This window comes from Melospiza georgiana, chromosome 8 (assembly GCF_028018845.1).
Source record: "Melospiza georgiana isolate bMelGeo1 chromosome 8, bMelGeo1.pri, whole genome shotgun sequence".
Classification (NCBI taxonomy): domain Eukaryota; kingdom Metazoa; phylum Chordata; class Aves; order Passeriformes; family Passerellidae; genus Melospiza; species Melospiza georgiana.
Window position 1 is genome coordinate 11,721,729 of NC_080437.1, and position 23,094 is coordinate 11,744,822.

Below are 23,094 nucleotides of genomic sequence, written 5' to 3' on the forward strand. Positions count from 1 at the left end.
TTGATATTATATGGACAACATACCTCCTCCAGATGCAGTGCTGCTTGTTTCAGCTATTATCCTCTTACACTCTACTCAATAAAAAAATACCAGAGGAACCCAAAGAGACTGACTTTGACCTGTGAATTAAATAATTACTCATTACAATGCAAAGAGCCTATTAACCCTAATTATTCTAATTTAGGTGCATTTTCCACTCACTTTGTCCTGACATGGGCAGTCCTGATACTATAAATTGTTTCATGAAATGTTGTCCCCTATATTTTTCATTATTTTGCCTGTTGTTATTTGACTTTTTCCCCATAAAACAAGCATTTACCCCCTATTTCTTAAACGAGACTCAAGCCTGTAGCATTAACATACGCTGCTATTCTCATATCTGTTCTACATTCACATATTTCAAATTGCTCCTGCTTGTTTTCTGCATAGCCCTTATTTATTTTTTGTTCCAGGAAAGGAGTTCATTTTCATCTCATGGGATCTTTTTACCATGTTTCCCAAGTGAAAGTGGGAAAACAACACTTATCCACAGCATTTTTCAAAAAGGAAGCAGTCTTCCTTACATCAGATAACTACGAGCAGTAAATGGCAGAAATTGAACTTTAAAGGAAGTAGAGGAAAATAATTCCCAATTTCACTTGGTATGCCTTTACTAATGTCAGTCCTAAGGCAACAAGGAAAAAGCAGATGACTTTACTATTGCTTTGAAGAAAACAATATTCATCTGGATTACCCTTAAACCTGTCCTGGGGTTTAATAATCACTTTAACAGCAGATAGCTTAAAAGGAGTAGCTCAATGCTGGGTTTGTGTTATTTTCTCCATGTCTGAAAAGAATTTCTGCAAGTCTGCTGAACGCCTTTTTGATAATAAAAGAACAATATCCTAAAGCAAAGATGTTAGCTTCGTTCCTATATCTGACAGGAAGAAACACAATCATGCAATGCAAATAAAATCTGGAACAAAAGGGTAAGATATGGTCATTTCTGAACCAGAGAAAATGATTCAACAGCAGTAGATCTTTTTGTCTGCACTGCAGTGCTCAGAATTTTCATAATTTACATAACTAAGAGATGTTTGGCAGCTCAGCCTTGTAATTCACAAGGAAATAGCATCTGGCTATTTAGACTGTTATATTGACCTTGGAGGGCTTCCTGTACATATTTTTCTCCTGCAAAAATGCCTATTGCTATCACATAAAGCAAAATAGCAGTGACACCAGTCTTCAGAGCATTATATAGCATGAAGTAGATCCAGTTCCTGGGCGATGCACTCAGCATAGGACAGGACACATGGCTTGGCTGAGTGAGGGGAGTTTTCAGCCACAGCTGCACTGAATCTTGAAAGGTTCTAATTTGAACACTACAAAAAGGTATCTCTCACCCTCACACATTCCAGCTAAATCGCCCTTCTCCCTTATTAGTCAGCTATGAGTTTCTACCTCCTCTTACTGTTTTGCTATAATTGTTCTAACAGACTGTACCTGCTAGGACAGGGTAGCTGGAGGTGGCTGTCTTGACACATCTGATGAATTACAGGTACAATGGATGAGTGGAATAGGGAGAGTCACTGGGCTGGCAGGGCTGCAGAGTACAAGCACTGTCTCCTCAGTGGGTGCTCAAGGAAATGTGGGGCTGGAAGTGGCTCTGAGCAAGCTGACCCTTGTCAGCCAGCAGGTGAGTGAGGGGCTGCCCCCTCTCAGCAGCACTGGGACAAACATCACTGCTACAGGCGGCTTCTGCCAGGGCAAATCAAAGGGCAACAGCTGAAGGGCACCTGTAATACACACTAATCAGCAGCAATTCCAGAAATGGTTTCTGATAGTACCTCCCCTTCTCCCTGTTTTTCCTCCCAGGATGGACATGCCATACTTTCTGAAAACATCTCACCTTGGAAGAACTTCTTACTGTGGGCAAGGAGCCACCACATCTTTAGTTCTTTTGGCCCTGGTTCCTGATACCCTGTGATGCTCTGTCCTCCTTCTCCTCTGCTCTTGTGGCTCGATGGGAGGGTGGTTTGCCAGTCCTTTCCTCTGAGAGCTGTGTGGCAGCAGAACAGACAGCATCACAGCCCCAGAGACTGTGACCACCTGCATGAAGGCTCTGTCTCCCTGACTCTTCCTCTGTCTGCTCTGCCTTTCCTGCACAAGCTGCATGTGGCCTCCTCAATGTGCCCCCCACCACATGTGATGCTCAAAACAGAACCTGGATGTACAAACATAACACATGGTTTTTTTTATACATACACTTCATTTGTTCAGCCTGTTTGATTCACACATTTACTTTCCTTGGAGATATTAATACCAGCTCATACATACAGAATGAGAGAAGAAGTAGCAATAGCATTGAAATTGGCATGTAACAGATGTTAGTGAAGATAGTTATGATGTCTGCCTGGCATACATCTTTGTTTCTTGGGTGATGTGAGTGGTAGAGAAATAAAGGAGAAGGAGAGAGAAGGATTGTAAACCTGAGGTGTATGTCTAGAAATGAAACAATTTTGTACTTTCATTGCTTCTGTCTGGAGAGGAGCCATCTTAAAACTATGAATTACACTGTGAACCTGAGGAGAAAAAGCTATACCTTTGATTTCTTGCAGAAACGTGTTGAGGTTTCTCTACAGTGAGCAGAAAGCAGAGTGTGCTTTCAAAAGTAACTGGCCTCAGTTACAAATAGAACCAATGTTAGAGTCCAGCTGGAGCCTGGTGCTATGAGGCAAAAGGCTCAGTGAAAACCTAGTTTATATCTTCAATGAAAATAGCGAATTTTAGACAAATGCACAGTATTTTCCTTTGCTATTTGTGAAAGGACATTTGCATATTACCAAGGAAAGCATTTATACTTACTAGATATGAGAGATGCAGTAAATGAATGACTGGTTGTCAAAAATCAAAAGTGATGGTTGGAATCACTGGAGTATGGAATTTGTCTTTTTTTTTTTTTTTTTTTTTTTTTTTTTTTTTTTTTTTTTTACCCCTTGCTACCATTACTTCTGCAGTTCTCAAATCCAACATAATGGGATAACTCCACAAACAGGTGCCTGGCATCTACACTGCAAAGATATTTTTGCTCTCTAAGTTTAATTATGAATGGCCAATATATGTGAGCCTTGAGAACAAGTTTCTCTTCAATGTAATTTTGCATCCTATTTAAAAAACGAAGTATTACAGTGGGAATAGGCATATCCATGATTCATGAAAACTTTGGGCACATATTCAGTAGAACACTTCCTAGATTTGGGCTATATGCCCCTCCCTGTTCAAAATGTGTCCATTCAGAGATATGCTTCAAGATCATAAAATCCAGAAGGAATTCAAAATCAGCCAAGATACTTTCCTAAGAAGGCATTCTTTGGGAGTATTGTGCTGAGGACTCTCAAAATAAAAATATCTGGCTGTCACTTATTTTGGTATTTGCAGTTTCACATCCCTCAAAACAGTCCACAAGGTGTCCCACTAAGGTCCTTAGATTTGGAGCTAAACTTTAGCAACCAAGTGTTTAAGAACATTTTTAACATAAATGACACATTTCAGAGAAATCAAAGGCATCTCAAATTTTAAAAATTGATGACAAGATATAGGCATCAATAGGTGCTTAAGAGCTTTGCTGTGTCTAAGTATGAGTGTGAGGAATTGTGTTGCTAACCAGGCAGAGGGAAGATTGTTTTCATGGCAGTTTGCTTGGAAATGGTCTGTTTAAATTGAGTTCCTGGGCTGAATCAGTAAATACTTTAAGAGGGTACTTATTCTGCTTTTAACACCCAGGAATTGCAGTATTTGAGCAGCCATTCTGCAAACTGCAGCCATTGCTTTAGCCAGAGCATGCAGCTCAGTATGCTGACATGGAGATAACGTGCCACTCACATGAGCATCTCCATCACTCCCCTGCATTTCCAAAGGCAGCCCCAGCTGAAGCACATCATCATGCTGGGCTCATGAGTTAATGATCAGAGCTAGATTTGAAGGAGTCGCTCCCACTTAGGCACAGCCTGGAGCGTTTCTTCAAAAATTCATTATAAGGATCTGCATGCCATTTTCCATGTGCTTTGAATCAAGGCTTGCACACATCTGAGCTCATCCCAGATCAGGGTCAAATAATCTTGAGATGCTGACATTATATCCCTGTACACATTGCACAAGTAGCTTAGCAATTTCTTGTTCATATTTTCACACATATAGGCTTCTATTCACATCTCTATATATTGGGCTAGATAGATTATCAGACTCACCTGAGAGGATGGGATTTATGTTGGTATGTGTCTCAGGACATGCCACAATCAAGACAGCCACAATACACAGAGTGTTGCCATACAATTTCAGAAGGCTTCAGACATCTGCCCATACGGAGCAACACCATTCCACTTTAGAAAGCTGCAAGTACCTGCCCATTTTGCTCTTTAGCCCAACCTTTTATCCTCTCCTGTTGATGCACTGCACCTGTGTGCCCTCTGCTCCCTTTGGTGGTTGGTCAGTGCCCCTGGGCACCCCATGGCTCATTGCTGCCAGTGCTGCTCACCTGCTGCTCACAGCTGTGCCCATTGGGGATGAGGCTCAGCCCAGCCCCACACCAAACACCACAAACTGTGAGCCTACAGGTGTGGATTGCCTTCCTCCAAGGCAACAGTAGTTCCCAAGACATTGCACATATTAAATTCAAAAAGATACTGCTCCTCTCCCTGGGGAATGCTGTTTTCCACACGGCTTTGTATAGTAAACCCCACTGTCTGTTCCAAGCAGGAAAGAAGCTCAAGGAAGAGGGTGAAAACTGATCCATGATGGACTTGCTGGATTATTTTCTTTTTTTCACGGCTTGTCTCCACAGCTACCAACTTCATTTTAATTCTTTGTATTCTAATTTTCATTCTCTTAGTTACACATAGATGGTAAATAAATGCTTCCCAGGGAATCAATTGAGTATACTGAGACTTGAACAACACCTGTTGCTAAATATAGATAAATAGGAACTCAAAACTGATATTACTCAGTAGAAAAAATATAGTGGCAAGATAACTAGATAACAAACCAGATCCTAAATCACATCGTATCTTTAGTTATCTTGGACTGCGTTAAGGCAAGAGTTTGGAGACAGAAAGTTTCTCTCCTTTCCTGTTTTACCTCCCACAATTCTCTATATTGGTGACTGACCCTTCATAACTTGGAATTTACAGTAACAGCTGTGTGGCAGATAATCACTTGAAGAGGAAATGGAGGCTGGCAAATTTTCTAGAATAACAAAGGTAAAAAGATTTCCAGGTCAGCACACTCATGAGATTGTTATATTGTAACTGGGAATCTTGGAAAAGATAAAACAAAATCCAAAGCAGAGTCTTGCTGGGGTTTCTGCTGAAAGGGAATAAATTTTAAAAAATCATGTAGTGTTTTCATTTCACGTTGCTTAGCTAAGAACCCCTTTACAGACACTCTTTTCTGGTGTTGCCTTGCAAGGATATTATGGTTGCTATTGGAAGAATTCAGGTAAAATTCTGCTGTTCAGTGTATTGCTGTTGATAATTACTCCTTTATTTATAAAGAATAATTATCTCAGTGCACAAATATGTTCAACATGGACCTCTCTCACTCCTCCTATTCATACTCCTTAGCGTCAAGTACAGCTTTCTAACTCTCCCTGTTACAGAGCACTCCAGTTCCTCTTTTTAAATTTGATTTTGGCAGGCTGACTGTACTTAAAACTCATGTTCCTTTTGATGTTGCACACTCTACAAAATGGACCATTCAATAGCGTTTGGGTTTAGAAGGTTTCACAGTTTGCACAAAGTAATCCAGACAGAACAAAGAAGTAACCATCCAGAATTCTGATGACTGACTCCTGAGTGGATTTTCCCCTGTGGGGCGGTTCATATTTCATACAAATTCTGAGGTTCCAGTAGTATTTGAAGTATCAGCAAATTAGAACTATGCCAAAAATCAATCAATTTCACTGTGAGTAACAACAGAACTTGAAGCAGCTCCCATAAGGCAGAGAAATTGAAGGAAAAACCAGGGGAGTGAGATAATGTTAATTGGATCCTTGACATGTTACCATTTCCTGCTGAGCCAAGTTTCAGATAAGACATTTGAATGTGGATAAAATGTGATAAGCTAGTTTTGGATGAGTTATACAGAAATTACGTTACCTCATCTATCTACATATCATTACACTTTACCATTAAAAACACTTGGTCTAGATGTATCCACAATTTAAATATTTGAGAGCTTACTACAGATTGAAGTGTTACATAGCTCAGATTTCTCACCTCTACCACAAGTTTCTTGAGGAACCTGAAGGAGCTGTTAAAAGCTAGAGTGAGTTGTGTCTGTGTGAAGACATCTATGTACCATGTTAAATACATCTCTGAAGTTCATCTCCTGCCTAGAGAAATTCAGTGGTGAGAGGGAGGGGAACCTCATGAGAAATCATTCAGAGGATCTGATGCTGGATGAGAATCAAAGGAATCATCTGCAGATCAGTGAAATAATTTGTAAAAGGTAACCACTTTCTGTGAATATTTATAACTTTGGAGAAACACTACATGCATTAGAAATCAATGAGAATATCTTTCCTGAACAGTAATGACAATGAAGCTCAGGGTGGGATTGCTTTGTAATTCTCCTTAGCCTGTAAACAATGGGTCTGGTGGGCTCTTATGCTCAAACTCTTTGGAATGAGTCAGTGGATTTATTGGGGCATGGATCCTAACTGAAGGAGGATTTTTGTTCTTTGCGAATGAAAGCATGAATATCCAGTGAATGATACTTATACATTTCACTGCCTACTGGTTTTAATACAGCAGACTAGAAAAAAATATGTTGAAGGCATCAAGGGCACCTATTATATATTATGGGTTATCATCATGTATTAAATCACAGCCTCCTTAAATCTCTTGAAACAAAACTCAAACTGTTTTGTTTGACAAAACCTCTATCTTTTCCCTCTCAACTTTATTATTCCCATTCTCCTCAGATGGCCCAGTGGTAGGGTGAAATAAAATATGATGCAATGACTAGAAGATTGATCCAGACAAGTGGAAAAAAAATCAAATATAAATACTGCTTTTTAAATTAGGAGAGCTTTTAAACATTTTCTGCAAGAGGATGCAAAAGAGATTACTTGGTTCTTGGCTTTTCAGCCATGACCAAACTGAATATCATCCTCAAAACTTTGCTGCAACTCAGCCTCAATTCATAAACTTGTTCAGGGCACTGACAAGTGAAACCTTCTGGCCTCTCTTATGTATTAAATCCAGTTTGATATCCTATAGTCCCGTTTTAGTCTTAAAAACTATTAATATGTTTTCAGCCATGTCAAATGCAATAACTCTTCATACAAAGTGGAATCTCTGTTGCCTTTATTCTCTTGGCCATGGGTACTGCTAGCTACAATTTAGCTTGGCAAATGAAGAATCCAGAAGAGTGACATATCAGTCCTTTTTAGACTGCTCTGTGTTAATTCCATGAGACTGCCCTCTAGCCAGCCCTTGCATTTCGTTTGCTACATCTTGCATATAAATATTTTACTGTGCTCCAGTATAAAAGTTTGATAGAATTTGAACCAAAGAAGCGTGGATGAGACAAGGATATTCAAGCTTATCTTTATAAAATAAAAATGTTTTTTATCTTGGCTCTCTAATATGGGAAGCATATGGGAACAAAGTGTATTTGGTGCTCTGAGTTTTGCAGGGAGAGAGATTTTATGTTCTCATATTGATCATGAAACACATGCTTGGATATTAAGGGAGATTGTTAAACTGTTCTGAACCATAACTTTAGAAAGTCATACCTTCAGAGCATCTTTTTACTAAGACTGAAGTGTTTAGAGGGCAGGCTTTTGTATAAAATGATACTAATTTACTAAATGTCTCTGTGATAAGATTTCTCTCATTTCATAGTTAGCAGAACAGTGGAAGGAGATAGAAAAGAAGGTTTAGAAGTGAATTACTTATGAAATTCTGGGTATTTTGTTGATAGAAAGGAAACAAATTATGAGCTCGTAGGTAGATAAATATACTCCAAGCTTGAAAGTATGGATTACTGAACTGAAAAATTGTATCTTCTTGACTATAATTACATATCCCTAAAAATAGCAAAAAGTGTATTTGGAGTGTGGCGTTCCAAGAGTTTGAAAATTGACGATGAAGAAGTGATGTAATTTGGGACCAATATGTTTCAAGACATCAAAATGTGAGACATGTCAGGATTTTTCTATATAGGAACTGAAAAATGCTGCCCTCCTTGCAGTTACCATCTCTAAAATAGCCAATGCTATAAATAGTAATGCAAGTTTATGTGCTGTCTCTCCCTTTCAGTAGAAGTTTTAATGCATTGGCCTTGACACCATACTCATACTTCTGTCACTTATCTTTGTTTTTCGCATTTCCAGAAACAAGATGTCTCTACTGCAAAATTTGCCCATAATAATCCCTTAAAACATGGCTTATTTTTATCCTAAGAAAGAATTTTAAAAATTCAAGTCACTATACTTCCCAAACTGCTCAATGCTGTTAACATTCTCCTTTTAGCTTTGCATCATATACAATAAGCATTTCATTTGCCTAATGAAAAACATATTTAAACTAATGAGTACACAGTGTTTTTATTTACATATGCAATTAAAATTTACCACTATTAATAGCTGACAGAGGGGAAGAGAAAGTGTGATTTATTCCAGTAACTGCACACTCTTTCAAGAGGACAGCACTACACAGGCAGTTTTAAAATTGTCATCAGTGCAGGAAAAGCCAAAATTCTGGGGTATCCTTGTTGGAATCCAAAATGCAGGGAATTCTCAGAACTTTGGGCCTCTAAGCCAAGGCTTAGAATTAAACACAGGATCTGTGGGTTCCTGTGTTTAAAATGCCATTCTTGATCAAAACCTTTTCAAGAGAAAAGAGAAACCACGGCTGAAAAATCCTGACTACAAAAGCATTACCTGCTCGTTGCAGCTGATCCCTTGGTCTGAGCCCTTGGAAAAGGCTTCCAAACTCAGGTGCTAGAAGGGAGAATGTGGATTTACAGTTTAAAGTAGAGAGACATTAAGTAGAAGGAAGTTTAGAGTTTTAGAATACAGTACTGTAGGTTTGTGTGTCAGAACATGATTGACTAAGAAAGATTACACTGTAGTATGAGTCCATAAGACAAAATATTTAAGGATTACGTTAAAAATATAATATCCTCATTGGTAGTGGTTTTATGGTTAATAAGTCCTTGAAAGATCTTGTAACTAGGGGTCTTGTGATCTTCTGAACCATCCTCTGAAGATGTGAGTTGAACTCACCCTTCCTGCCTATATGAAACAAAAATAAACCGCACTATCTAAAACCTCAGAGGTCCTGTCTTTAACTCATTCGAAATGCCTTCAAAATCCCCCCTAGACCCTGTAGTGCATTCCTGAAGATGAAGCCACCAGCTCTTTCCCCCTTCTGAGGTGCATTAGAGTGAGCTCACGTTTATCCCTCATTCCCATGGCTTCCTGGAGGAGCCTGGCTGGGATCTCCCGGCTGGAGCCGTCCCATGGTTTATCCCGTGAGAGCAGAGCTGAAGGCACTGGTCAGAGCCTGGCACAACCTCAGCTGGTGCTGCTGCTCTGCAGATCTCCCAGAGAGGGAAAGCACACCAAATGTACCCAGAGTGAGGCAGGAGAAGCAGGGTCACTTGCTGCAAATTGCTCAGGAGTGAGAAACCTGGAGATGGGGCTGCCCACAGCAGGCAGTGGCTATCTGACACTGACACACAGATGGGCACAGTGAAATGAAATTAATCAAAAGGAGCCAGAGATACAGAGATCTTTAGCCCACCCCATTCTTCTTAGAAACAGAGTTCAAAGACAAGCATCAGACATCAGCTATCACAGCGTGGACAAACATGACAAAGGGTGCTTAAATCTTCCACCTTTCTGCTGTTATCTCTCACAGATGTTACAGAGCTTGCCAGGGGAAAGCAGATTTCTGCTCCAAGCTCACCATGTACAAATATGCTCTTGCTGAACAGTTCTGTTACTGCAGCACACTCTGTTCTGGCGAGTGAGAATTTTATTAGCAGCACTATAAAGGCACTCAAATTCAATCCATCCTTATTGATATGCACTAATATGCATTTTTCTAAACATTTTGTGAATGGTGTAATCAGAGCTAGGACATCAAAAATATTAGTAATGTACATTTAAATAATCTTACTGCAGTTTTACAAGCAGCAATAATTTTGCTTGGATTTGAACCTTTGGGTTGAGTTGCTCATTTTTTAATTTAAAGGAGGACATATGAAGAGACAGCAGAGAAAAGATGAAGCTTTAATATATGTACTGAACAGTAGGATGTTTTTTTAAACTGCCATTCTTGATCAAAACCTTTTCAAGTGGAAAGAGAAACCACGGCTGAAAAATCCTGACTACAAAAGCATTACCTGCTCGTTGCAGCTGAATGTTGGCTCCCTTGCAGATGGCTGGCTGCAGTCACTCCGGATTTATGGGATGTGCTCCTGTGTGCAGTGGGAAAAGGGCTGGCAGTGCTGGTACCAGGGCTGATCAAAGTGATCATCACCACGTTGCTTACACAGACAGACACTCACATGCTGCAATGCAAAAATGGGTTGAAAGGATGTGGAAAGTCCAAGTCGTAATGTCTAAAGATGGGCTGTGACTGCAGTGAGCTTCCTGGGGGATAGCTTTGAGAAAAGGCTGATACACTGAGAGATGCTTCTGCAGATCTGAGGCAGAGGTGATTAATGACATTAGGGGTAGTTTTGCACTCTCAGTCTCGGTGCAAATAGCTGGGCATAGCCTGGCTAACCCCTCCAGACCTTAGCTGGGTGCCACAGCACATCTCTGTGTGGGTGCAGTTCAGTGCCTGTGACACTGCTGGGGCTCCAGATGGGGCTCTTGCCAATGGAGCCGTACACTGTGTGGAAATGCAGGATTTTGTGCAGAAACTTGTCAGTTGTGAAGTTCTTTTTAAGAGCTGAATCAGTTATTTACTACCTGTGTTGTGCTGGCACTGAGCTCTGAGGTGCTGTTGCTGTTTACAGCATACAAGGAAACAAAAGGAGTATCCAATACCAAAGGGAGATTCACTTCTGAGTTACACAGGCTGTAAGGAAACAGGTGAATGGCAGAGAATAGGCAAGCAAGTCTGTAAATACAGACCAGAGGAATCACCAAGTGCTATGTGCATTATAAAATCAATGCTCTCATTCACAATGCCAAGAGACACAGTCAGGAGCCTACACTTAGGTGACAACATCTCCCTTTCTTCTTCTTCTCTCTCTTTATTCATGGCCACATGTTGGCGGGAGAATAATCAAGAGGATGGCTATGTAAAAATACTGTACTGTGTAAAAGGTGCTGTAAATCTCTGATTTGTCTCTCTTTCCAGTTATGCAGTACCATGAAGCATGAGCAGGGTTGTCAGCACAATAGAGTCAATATTGCTGTGAAAGACTGAAATGTATTCTTTTCCACCTTTTGCTGCATTAACAAAATTGCTTGCTAAGTTTTGATTCTAGGACATTTGCAATTTGCAGTAGCTGATGGTGATGCATGAAGCAGAAAGAATATGTTGATTTTTTAAAGTGGATTCAGTTGCTACAGTAGGAATATTTTGAAATTATTGTTTCCAAAATCTTAGGATTCATAGTGGAGTGCCCTAACTATATTAATTATGAAATTCCAAGATGTTATTTTAAGGGAGGTAATTTTCTAAGCAATCACTGCATTACAAGTGTGGTTATTAGATAGTTCTAGAATCTCTTGCCCTCTTCCCTGGCAATTAATTAGTATTTCAAAATTAAATAAACTGTAATGTTATGGTTAAATGACTCAGGTTCTAGATGGCTGTAGGTGATACAGCTGCAGTGCCTTAAGTTCTTCTGACAGTCTGAGCTCTCAGGAGAGACATTAAAGAGCAGCTTGGTACATGATTTATGCCTGATGATCATTGAGTTCCATTAAAACATGTATGTACTGGCTTGAAGAAACACATCTTATGAATTAGTATGAAATGGCTTTCAAAGAGAAAAGAGCTACTCAGCACATAAGTTACAGCCCTGCCCTTCCTCTTCTTTAATCTTATGGATTCTTGTTAGGGTTTTCCCCTCCTCCCCCCAGAAATTCATTGATGGTTTTGCCTTTAAAATTCAGCATAGTTTCACAAGACTCTTCCAGAACAACATGTAAAATGTGTTGCTGAAATGGAAGGATAGTGCACACAAAAATAAACTGGCCAAATAATGTAGCTGCTCTGAATTATTCACAGCTATCTAGCAAGCATTGTTTGCAGTAGAGCAACTAAGTAAACAGGATGGAAAATGAGTTTTGGCATGATTCTAGGAATTAGCATTCTTCATTTCTATGGTAACATTGATAAAAAGTTGTTGCTAATAATAATGAAATACATGCAGAATAAAAATAAGTAAGCTAAATAGAAGGCATCTATTGTAAGCTTAAGTGTTTTTCCCTTTTTACTGGGAAACACATGTACAAGCTTGCACACATCTCAACTTTGGTTCAGCTCAGACTACTGCATATATTATTAGCTCAGTTTGCCAGCAAGTAAAGACAGATGTTTGATGAATACGTATGTGACCTAGGATAGCTGCAGGAAGACTATTAACACAGAAAAACTCACGAAGAGATTTTGTTTCTTTCACTGGCTTTTTGTAGAATCACAGATTCATTAGCAGCTACTAATGAATCCAGGGTGCATTAAAGTTTTTGGCAGTTTTTCTCTGACAAGAATGCCCAATGATAAAAATACACAGAAGAAACTTTCTAAGCTGGAAAAATTTGCCTAACACATTTATAGTCTCAGGTAGAAAATAATTGCCTTTACCTCCAGCTAGTAATAATGTATTATATAATTCTTATCAGTACACATATACATATTTATATTTTTTTATTGTTTTATAGATATGTATCTAGGAAAAAAAATTGCCTTACCATGGTTTCTCAAATCTCAGTTGCAGTGGAGGGAAGATAACAAAAAAGCCCCATAATGCAAATCTTGCTATCCCTTCCCTTAGCAGAAAACTTGTAAAGGTTCCTGATGATACAGAGGACAGAAGTCTGATCCCATCATCAAATAAATCAAAATCCATTATAGGGAAACAAGGAAGAGCAGGAGGGATGAAGAATTGTAAAACCTCATCTACATGTTAAGCTTTGCCTTAAATACAATCTGAATGTGCAGCTAAGCTCTACCAGCATTACATAAGCAGGGCTTCTCATTCATTCTCACAGGGTTCTGTATTTTTAAGTTCCACAGAGGAGGAAAAAACACTGAAAGTTGTCAAATATTTTCAGCTTCTGGGTGGAACTGAATGCCTGATCTGAAAGACAGATTTAGCAAGTTTTCCAGGGCACACTCAAAAAATACAAATAATTTAGAGACACAGTGTGGGAGAGGAAGCATCTATGTGAACCAGGAGCAGTAGGAGCTGAGGAAAGCATTGTTTAAATTATCTGGAGAAAAGAATAACACAACACATACTGCACCTATGCTAAGGGAGGTACAAGCAGCTTTTGCCAGAGTAAAATACATTTGGATCAAAGATACAGTGTGAAACATGACAAAAGCTGCTGAAAGCAGCTCCAGCCAGTGCTGCGAGTGAGTGAGTGAGTGTGTGTGCCAGCCTTGCTCCCCAGGTGCCCACTGCACCTCCCTGTGCTGCCTTGTGCCTTTGCTCCTCCTCTTTTGGGGCCAGACCCTGGCTGTCACCTTAGATGCCATCAGGTCTGTACCAGGGTTCACACCTGCACTCTGGATAATGGAGTTTGAAAACTCTGCCCACAGCAATTTTTGGCTTGAAATACTTAATTTGGACAAGAAACAGGAGGCTCCTGTGAGAGTTACAGCCAGGAGAGTGGCTGGATTACCACTGTAGCTCCCAGTGGAAAGCACCCTTGCCTTGCACACCAGACACCACACAGCTGCTCAGCTCAAAGCAGAAAGTGAAACATTGCATAACATACACTCACTTGGCATAGCTGTATAAAAGTCATGAGGTTGTTTAATCCTGCTAGCTATTCAGATTGGTGGCTATTAGAAGGAATTGCATGACCAGCACCTGATGGTCATCCAGGTCATGCCAGGGTGGACGTGTACCACCTGTTTGGACAGCCTGGAACAGTCAGGGCCTGTGGAAAGAGGTTGTGAGCCCTTGGACCAGACTGGTTTTCTCTAACAAAAATGGATGTATAAGCACCACTGATAGCACAGCTTGGGGAGGAGCAAAGACCCCCATCTTGCTCCTTACCTTTCCCATCAAAGAAGTCTTGAGCCCAGCAGTTTTGGCCTTGGAGATTAAGCAACATCAATAACTGAAGCCATTGGAGACCAAAGAAGAGCATTGGAACATTGTTATTGTCACTTGACTAACCTGTTTGATAAGTGCTTGCTTTTTCAGCTGTTACCATTTAGATTGTCATGAACTGCTTGACAGACAAGTGCCTGCTTGGACTTTGGAGGTTTGCCTGGTTTCTCACTCCAGCAGAGCATCTCAGCTGTCATGGCTGTCCCCCAGTTCCCTTCTCACAGCAGCTGGGACAGTGAAACACTGGACAAGCTTTACTTCCTCCTGATCCCTATCATTGACAAAACAGAGCTAACACAAGGGCTGAGAAGGGGCTGGCGGCTCTGGGCTGCCTTGGGCTGGCTCTCCTGGCCCAGCCATGTCAGTGGGTGTCGAGGATAAAACTTGCAGCAATAACGACTAATTAAACATGCTTAGGGCATCAGTCTCTGTCACTTCCCACCACACATCAGTGCTGGGTATTTCATTTCTCACAGTTTCCCTGTGAAAGAAAATCTTTTCGCTTGTTTTCCTCAGGATGCCATCTCCTAAGGAAGATGTTAAGAAAGGCTGAGGGCTGGGGAAGCCATGGCAATTAATATCTGAACTGTTTGCAACCAGTATTACTACCAGGTTAAGCTAATTTGGGGAATGAAACACAAAACTGGAATTACAATCTTTAATTTGCTCAGGGAAAACATTTCAGCAGACCATCCAAAATGCTCTTTGGTGAGGGATATGGAACATCATTTAGATGCCATGTATGTCACACCAGTTATTTTGGAAATTCAAGCTGTAATTTTCTCTAGTCATAGCTGTACACAAATCAAGATAATTAAAAAATTATAATGCATAAGATATGGGTCTTTCAGGAATGAATAAAATGAATTTGAAGGGTAATTTTCATAAAGATTAAATAAAGAACAGATTAGAAGATGTGCAATCCATGAAATATTAAAAAGTTTCATTTAGATACTTGCTATAGTACTTAAACTTCAAAAAATAATAAAAAAGGTAATTTCAAAGATTGACTGGCCTCGCAGGGTGAGAGACACAAACATTTGGATTATTAGTTCTGACAGATTTTTCATCTTATTGTTTCTGCTTCATCCTTTTTCAAAATGCTAAAAATTTATTTCTTTACAGAATCTTTTAAGTTGTTTTTAGAATTCCTTATGAGGTTTGTATCGAGTTCATTTCCACCCTAAACATGAACAGACAGAATCCCCTCCCTTTTAGAACCACATTGTAAATAATGCAAACTGAATTCACACAAAAAATCCTCACTGGTGTCTTAACAGGTCAATATCCTTTGTGAATCTGGCTAATTAACAAAAACCAAAGCCATATCATAACCTCAGCACTATTTTTGCAAAGTATTGAAAAGAACCCAGATGAACAGGATTAACACAAAAAAAAAAAAAAAAAAAAAGGCAAGGCAGAATCTGTCACTTATCACTTCTGTGGTTTTTCTCCAGGACTTCTGAAGTTGCTCCTTTGTACAAGGTGGCTGCTTTTGTCCTTGTTTGCATGTCTGTCTTTATACATACTTATCTAGAGAAAGTGTTTCTATTTCTATAGATAATAATCACACTTTAATATTTTACTGTACAATAATTTTCCTCCAGAGTAGCTCTGTTTATTCCAATTATTTACCCTCCTAAGCACACCATTCTCAGGTGCTTATTACTAAATGTAGTTTTTCCATCACTTTGCAGCTGTGCTTCTCTTGACATATGAACTCTTAAATTTCATGCATTAAAAAAAGCTCTGTTATTACAGCAGTACTTTATCTATAAACAGACATTGAAATTGGTACAGAATTACCTTTTCTCTTCCTGTAACCAGTGCAGACAAGTCTGGATTAATGCTGGGACTTCAGCACAGAAATGCAGCCACAAATCCTAACATCCTAAGTATTTTCTCTTTTTAATCAATTTTGCCTTTAGCCAAAATTGAGGTAATGTAGAAATAAAGCTGTCAGATGTAATTTCACTTCTCCAGTCCCTCGGCTGGAGAGCACAGAGCCATGCTGTTCATCAGTGTGGGGATAACTGCTGCAAAGCCTCTAGCCACACTCTCTTTTTCAGCGTCTCTCCCCTTGCATGTTTTAATTTAAAAACAGAGTATTAAACTAATCATTTAGATGTGGAACTTTTCCTCGTATTCAGAGGGGAAGCAAAGATTTCATTGCTTAGCTCTTGCAGCATCCTTTGGTCATCCCATGAAACACAGGTCCCAGAATGGGACATTTTTAAGCCTGCATTGATTCACTTTACCAGAACAACTCTCTGCCATGATTGCTTCCCTCACATCATTTATCTCTTCAACTAAAAATCAGAGTTATTCACCAGCTGAGATTTATTGAGCCTCACCTCTGCTGGAGCCAGCACTAGCAGAATTACAGAGAGCCCTTCAGTAGAGGCCCCTGTGTTAGGTGGAAACGCAGAGAACTGGGATGGCGTGCCAAAGAGTGAAAGAAAACTGCTGAAGTGATTTATGAATAAAACCTGGGATTCAAGGAAGGGATCAGCTCACACTCTTATCAGGCTACTCCCATGAGGAAGAAAGTCTGTTCTTCCAAGCATGTGCATGACTTGATCTGACAGAGGTGTTTGCAGTGCTGCCCCTTGGTGTGAGAGCCACCGTCCACGAGTGTGTGATGGTCGCAGTGAGCGCTGCTGCTGAGCCCCCTGCCCTGGCACTGCTGGGCTCTGGGCCAGCACTGCTGCTCCTCACACACACTGCCCTTCAGCTAGAGTGCAGCACAGGGGAACAGGCAGAAAACACACAAAAAACATGGCAAAGCTTTTCAAGCTGTAAGTGTATACCTGGCAGTGATCTGTAAAAGTGCTGAAGAGTCTGGTGTCTCAGCACAGCCCCTCACTGCTGCACCTTGCACCTTCTGCTCTTTGCCAACAGCCCTCTCACACAGCTTAATCCTTGTTCTTGCAAATTTTAACATGTGGATTTACAGGACAGACATGTAGGATTTCTCAGGGTTATGTCACATGTACAGATTTTTCCAGGGGTTCCTTTGAGTCTCCTTTATGGGCACACTGCAAAGCAAAGATGCAATGGCAACAACCACATGTGCAGTTAATTCATTAATAAAGAAAACCAGGAAGCTTCAGAATACACTGAATGACAAGAAAATGTTTGTTTACTGGACTAAAGCCTGGAGATCCTTCCTTGGTGCAGATAATAGAAGCAGTTTTGTGGTATGCCAGCCAAGAAAAACATCCATTGCTCAGCATGACATCCAGCTAAACTAATCTTTGTTTTCCATGGGAGATGTTTTTTCCATAATTTCTAAGAGCTAAAGGACTTCATTAAGAATCATGCAAGCATTGATCCAGATGTTAAACCTCTCTGTACAATGGGAAGCCCTCTTAGAAAGCAGTAAAGAATAATTGGTCCATTGTTATCTGGTCTTGAGAAAAGAGAACAATATTGCTTATTTACTAAATGTTACTATATGGAGGAATCTATTTTATTGTGTGCATGCTGTTTGAAATACAATTAATTATAATGGTTTTGTTCAGTCAAAGCATAGGTAAACATTCAATTTCAACCTATTGTAGCACTGAAATTCATTGTTGTTTCTAAATCTCATCCAAAGAAAAGCTTAACATGTGAGAAGTGAAACAGAGCTCCTTTTTAAATAACCAAAGCTAAGCAGAAGTAATATTTCTCAGTTGTTCCTTGAAGACTTTTTAAAATTTCTTATTTCTATATTACTTTTCGATCAGCTTTAACTTTGAGAAGTAGAAATATTGTAAAAATAACAACTCTTAGGCTGATTAACACAAGCACCCAATGTTCAGCAGGGCTCCAGCAGAGACTCCAGGCAGTGTGAGGCCATGATTTAGATAAAGGGATCCTTCTCTTAAATAGAGAAGGCTGTCCACCAACCACTCTAAAGGTCCCTGATCCCTTGCTGAAATTTGCCTTTCAGAAACTGGGAAGCCCTTTTAGTGTGAGGGTCTGGACATGTTCCCTCCTTGGAGCACAAGAATTTATCTGAGGATGTGCTTAAAAACCATCAGGGATGGCATGGTCAGAGTCCAACATCTAGATTTGATACTGTCTGTAATTAGACTTTCATCTTCACTGCTTCTTTAATTAAAAAAAAAAAAAAAAAGATAATACGTTTAAAAGTAATGAATGAGAAGATAAGAGGTCTGAAAAAATGTAAAAGAAAACAAAACTTTTTGTAATTTGTAAAACTTGCCTGACTTACTCTAACAGGCAGTTTAGAAATGCTTATTAGCACAGACACAGAGAGACAGGAGGGAAATGGTAGAGATCTAGAAAGGCTATAGATGTAATTATGGGTGTCCTCAGAGTCTGACAGATTAGGCAATTTTGGAACTAATTCCTAATGGAAATCCTTTTAATGAAACATATTAATGAAATCCACATTGATATTATTGTTGGGGTATAAGCAGAAATTTACTTAAAAGAATTACTTTCATGCAAACAGTTTTTTCCAATTTAATTTGGAGCTGCCTGAATTTACTGAAAAGTACAAAACTGATTGATTTCTAAAGATCACATCTTGTAGAAAATGGCATTGTTCTGTCTGGGGAAGGAATTTGCCATTATTTCTCTCATGTTCTTGCAGGGGTTGGATCAATGCAGCTTCAAGCAAGAGCCTTGACTCTGGCCCTTTTCCTGGAGAGGTCTCTGGAGCCTGGGCTGTGCCTGGTGAGGGCCAGTGCTCTCTCTAGCTGTGGGAAAAAGCTCAGGCTAAAAGCAGGACCATGCTATTCCTTTACAGACAATAGAAGCACATTAAAAAATTCTGTAGGTAATCTGGCCTTTTGGATTATTTTTGAATTTTTTTTTTTTTTTAGTTGAAAGCAAAGCAAACATAGAAGAAGCCTTAAAAAAATAATTCTGTTAGGTTTTGGGGAAAGATTATTTGTTCTTTGTGGTCAGACCATCATCACTGTTAAACTTGAATTCTAAGCCACTTCTGATTCATGCAAAATATTGGTAACTGCTGATAACTATCAAAATCTAAAGAAAACCATTAACACTTGCCCTATGTCATGTCTAACAGGAAGAAATATTATTGGGAATGCCTTCATACATCAGCAGTGCCACAGTAGATTCAGGGAGCTGCATCACTCAAAAAACAACTCATGCAAATACCATGAAATGACCAGGACAGCCTTCAAAAGTGGCTGAGCGATGAACTGAGGTATCTGAACCCAGGCTATCAAACACCTCACTGATGGCAACACCCAGGCAGAGGCTGTTTATGTCAATGGCAAGCTGTCAGCACATCCCTGTGTCCCAGTAACAGGAGTCACCCTCCTGAGCACTGCGGGAAAGAATAATTTTGCAGCCCTCACTGTGAAAATGCAAACCCAAACCAGAGCCCAAGCTGTGCCCTCTCTGCACCTGTAGATGTCACAGAATTCACACAGGTACCAGTAGCTAAAGCAGTAAAAAACTCTCTAAAAATCCAACTCTCTGTTGAAAACTGGTTTTCTGCAGATGACATAGATCCTGTATGCAGTTAGGAAGCACTTACTAGGACATGCATTTGCAAACAGTATTTCTCAGCTTCCAGAAGTATTCTTGATTATAGTTCTGCCCTCTGTAGTAGGATGGGGGTATGTTATAAACTGCTAGGGTAGGGTTATAAATATTATGTTTTACTATTGAATAAAACTCACTTCTATTTCAGGCTGCACACTTACACACACGTGTTCATTTTTAGCCTGCAAGCAGTCATCCAGAGACAGCCCCTGCCTCTGCTTATCAGCTGGGGCTGATGCTTGATTCACCTGCCAGTGCCCTACTGCCACTTGTGGGTTTTTTGGTTATTACAATAGGCTTTCCAGCTTCTACAGAAATGAAAAAAATTCACCTGACACATACTTTGAAAGAGAAAAGCACATTTGTTACCATAAGAAATACAAAAAAACCCTCCTGCACTTCAGACACATAAACTGAATTTCTATTAAAACATTTTCTTCACCTGACATAGGGAACTGCAGCCAGGAGGGATATTGATTGCTCTGTACGAATGCTCTAGTGTTGGCTTTAACAATACTGTCAGCCTGCTTCACCAATCATGCTAATACATTTAGCAAAAGCCCATCTGTAGTCTGTCATTTACACAAGCACTACACATTCACTATTTTAAATTCTCATTCCATCACATTTATATGGTTACCTCCATAGTTCCCCTCACAGCACACAGATTGCCACATCCATTTGAATTTCTGAAGCAGGCGGAAAAAGCCTGAGGCAAGGATTTTAGTGGAGCCACACACACCCCCCTATAAACTCCTTTCCTTTTTATTGGAAACCCAGCCTCACCCCTCCATCTCCAGCAGCCTTTAGACACAGGTTTTGCTGAGCAACAGAGCTCTGCCAGTCCTGCTTTCAGACTGAGTGTTGGGCTCATCAACTCTGCAAAGCCAACCCATGTTCAGCCCCCAGGGGAAGGGACAGGGACCCTGCCCACCTCTCCTGTCACTCCCACCCTGCAACCTTTTCTGCCTGTGCCACATGTCAGGAGCAGCAGCAGTTTCAGAGAATTATTTCCTCTGCACAATTCTTTTGGGAAGCATATGTGTAATCAACATTTAAAGGGGGAATTATTTATAAAACAATCCTTGTGAGGGCTGAGGACTCAGTAATTATTCTGTGCAATTAGTCCCCAAGTAGTGTGAGACTGCATTCCCTGGTGATCTGAGCTATGGAAACATTTTCAGTGCCTGAGAGAAAGTAGTTCTCTCTCAAAGAGATTGGCTACAGAAAGCAATCACTTTGCAAAGGGAAGGAAAAGGACTGCAGGTAAAAGAGCAAGGAATTTAAAGTTATTTTCCTATCTTTTTCTGAGTCCTCTGTCTCTCTGAGGAGAAGCTGGCATCTGCCATGAGGTGAAGCAGGGGCTTTTGCTATGGCAGCAATTGATAAGAGCACAGAAACTGCTGTACAGTTAGACATTATCAAATCAGGACAGAATGGCTTCTTGCCCCTAAATACTGCTGCCATCTCCTCTTCAGTGGCAGCCATCAATCCACAGACTATTTTCCATATTTTTCCATGTGAAAGCTCCATTCTAAACATCTCAGCAAAGAAAGGAGAAGACTGACTAAAATTTTGTTTGGGTTTTTAAATTAAAATGTGCTCTCCTGATCTACCTCAGTATTTATGACAAAACAAGCATAAGATGAAGCATTTTTTCCCTAAGAGGTGAAGTCAAATGGTAAATCTTTCTTGCCCCACTGAAGAAATGGCAAGGGGAATTTAAGAGTGTCATGAGAGCTACTAGCCCTGTGCCTTCTAGGATGGCACCGTGTTCAGTGTAATGCCTGCCAGTCAATGGCATGGCATCTGCCCCCTGAGAGCAGGCCCAGCACAGCTCTTTGAACCCCTAATCCCTTCTCAAATCAATTTCTAGGCTCCTGATTGTTCTAATTTAAATTGGTGGCAGAAATGAAGCATCTCCTGGACTGTATCCCCACCACAGAAACCTGAGCTAAGGGCTCAGAGCACAGAAATGTGCTGCTTCCCATGCTGGGATGATGAAGGGTCGCAGATGAACCAGGTGAAACGTGGGTGGCTGTTTGGGAAAATGCATTTTGTGTGAAGTGTACATTCCTGTGCTTAGATGAGTCGTGCCGTGCTGTTTTCAAACCAGTAATTTCAAAGAGTTGCTTGCATGCAGGATAGACAACATCGGCTCCCTCCAGCACAGGCAAGGGGCACAAGAAAGGTTCTGAGGTTCTTTAAAGAATATTGGTCACTAGATGGGGAAAAATATCCCAGAGGAATACTTCATTCAAATACCCTGAAAATGTCTAATTTACCTTGAGAGGAAGTAATACTGGAGTTAATTAGGATTGTATTAAAACTTAAATCCTGACAGTTTCATCTGTTCCTTCAACTGTCAAGACTTTTATGTATGAATTTACTTCCAAAAGCCTGCAGGTGATAGTCTGCACTTCGTCACAGTTCACAAGGTAGGCAGAAACTCAAAGAGAACCATGTCCTTGCAAGAATATTATTTTATCTGAAGTGTGACTAACAGGAAGGTCATATTTTACCCTTTTTCCTCCCCTCTCTCCCTTAAACACCTTATTTGCCAGAGCTACAGAGATTTAAAAGAAAAATCAGGGCATCATATAATGATTCATAGGCAAGCACAGCAGAAGCATTAATCATTCACATCTTTAACTCTAAAACCATATAAACTTCCAAGGATGATCAGTCAATGCGACGCGTTTATATTTTAGCCGGAAATCAGATTTAGAAATGGAACATCCTGAACTTCTGACCAGAGAACAAAGTTTATGAAATGCCACAGAGCCAGTTTCAAAGAGCCCAAATGCACAGCTTCTACTCACGTAAAGAGGCAGCCTTTTATATAAGCAATCCTATTATTTGCAGTTCAGTTCATGGTTCAAGAAAATATCAGGAAAGATGAGCCAGAGCAGCAGAACAGAGCCAAGCATGCTGGATCTGCCTGTCTCTCTTAAAAAGAGAAGCAAAGGGGGATGCTGATGCTTGACAGAAGAGTTGAAAACTTGGAAGAGAACTTGTGTGATTCATTCTTCTGTCTGAATAGACCTCAGAGATCTTTCTGATGATTCTCACATATGTTTCTAGTGGGTCTTCTGGAATTAGAAATGTTGAAAGGGAAGGCACTAAATGTGGGCTATGTTCTGGGATACATGGCAAAAAGAAAACACCCATAGGAAAAAGAAAACCCAGCAGAGACAAATATCAAGTGCAAGTAATGAGCAGAGGACAAGGCACACTGTATGATTTTTTAATACGTGTAGTAGCAAT

At 40.1% G+C, this 23,094-nt stretch overlaps 1 long non-coding RNA gene across 1 annotated transcript; it reads right to left on the reverse strand.

The window, feature by feature from the left end:
- Nucleotides 1-1,894: 1,894 nt before the first annotated feature.
- Nucleotides 1,895-13,124, reverse strand: LOC131086546 (uncharacterized). The gene is made up of 3 exons (XR_009114765.1): nucleotides 12,923-13,124; nucleotides 10,393-10,560; nucleotides 1,895-2,038 (listed from the first exon to the last, which is right to left on the reverse strand). It is a non-coding gene; the product is annotated as an uncharacterized LOC131086546 (long non-coding RNA).
- Between the last annotated feature and the right edge of the window lie 9,970 nt (nucleotides 13,125-23,094).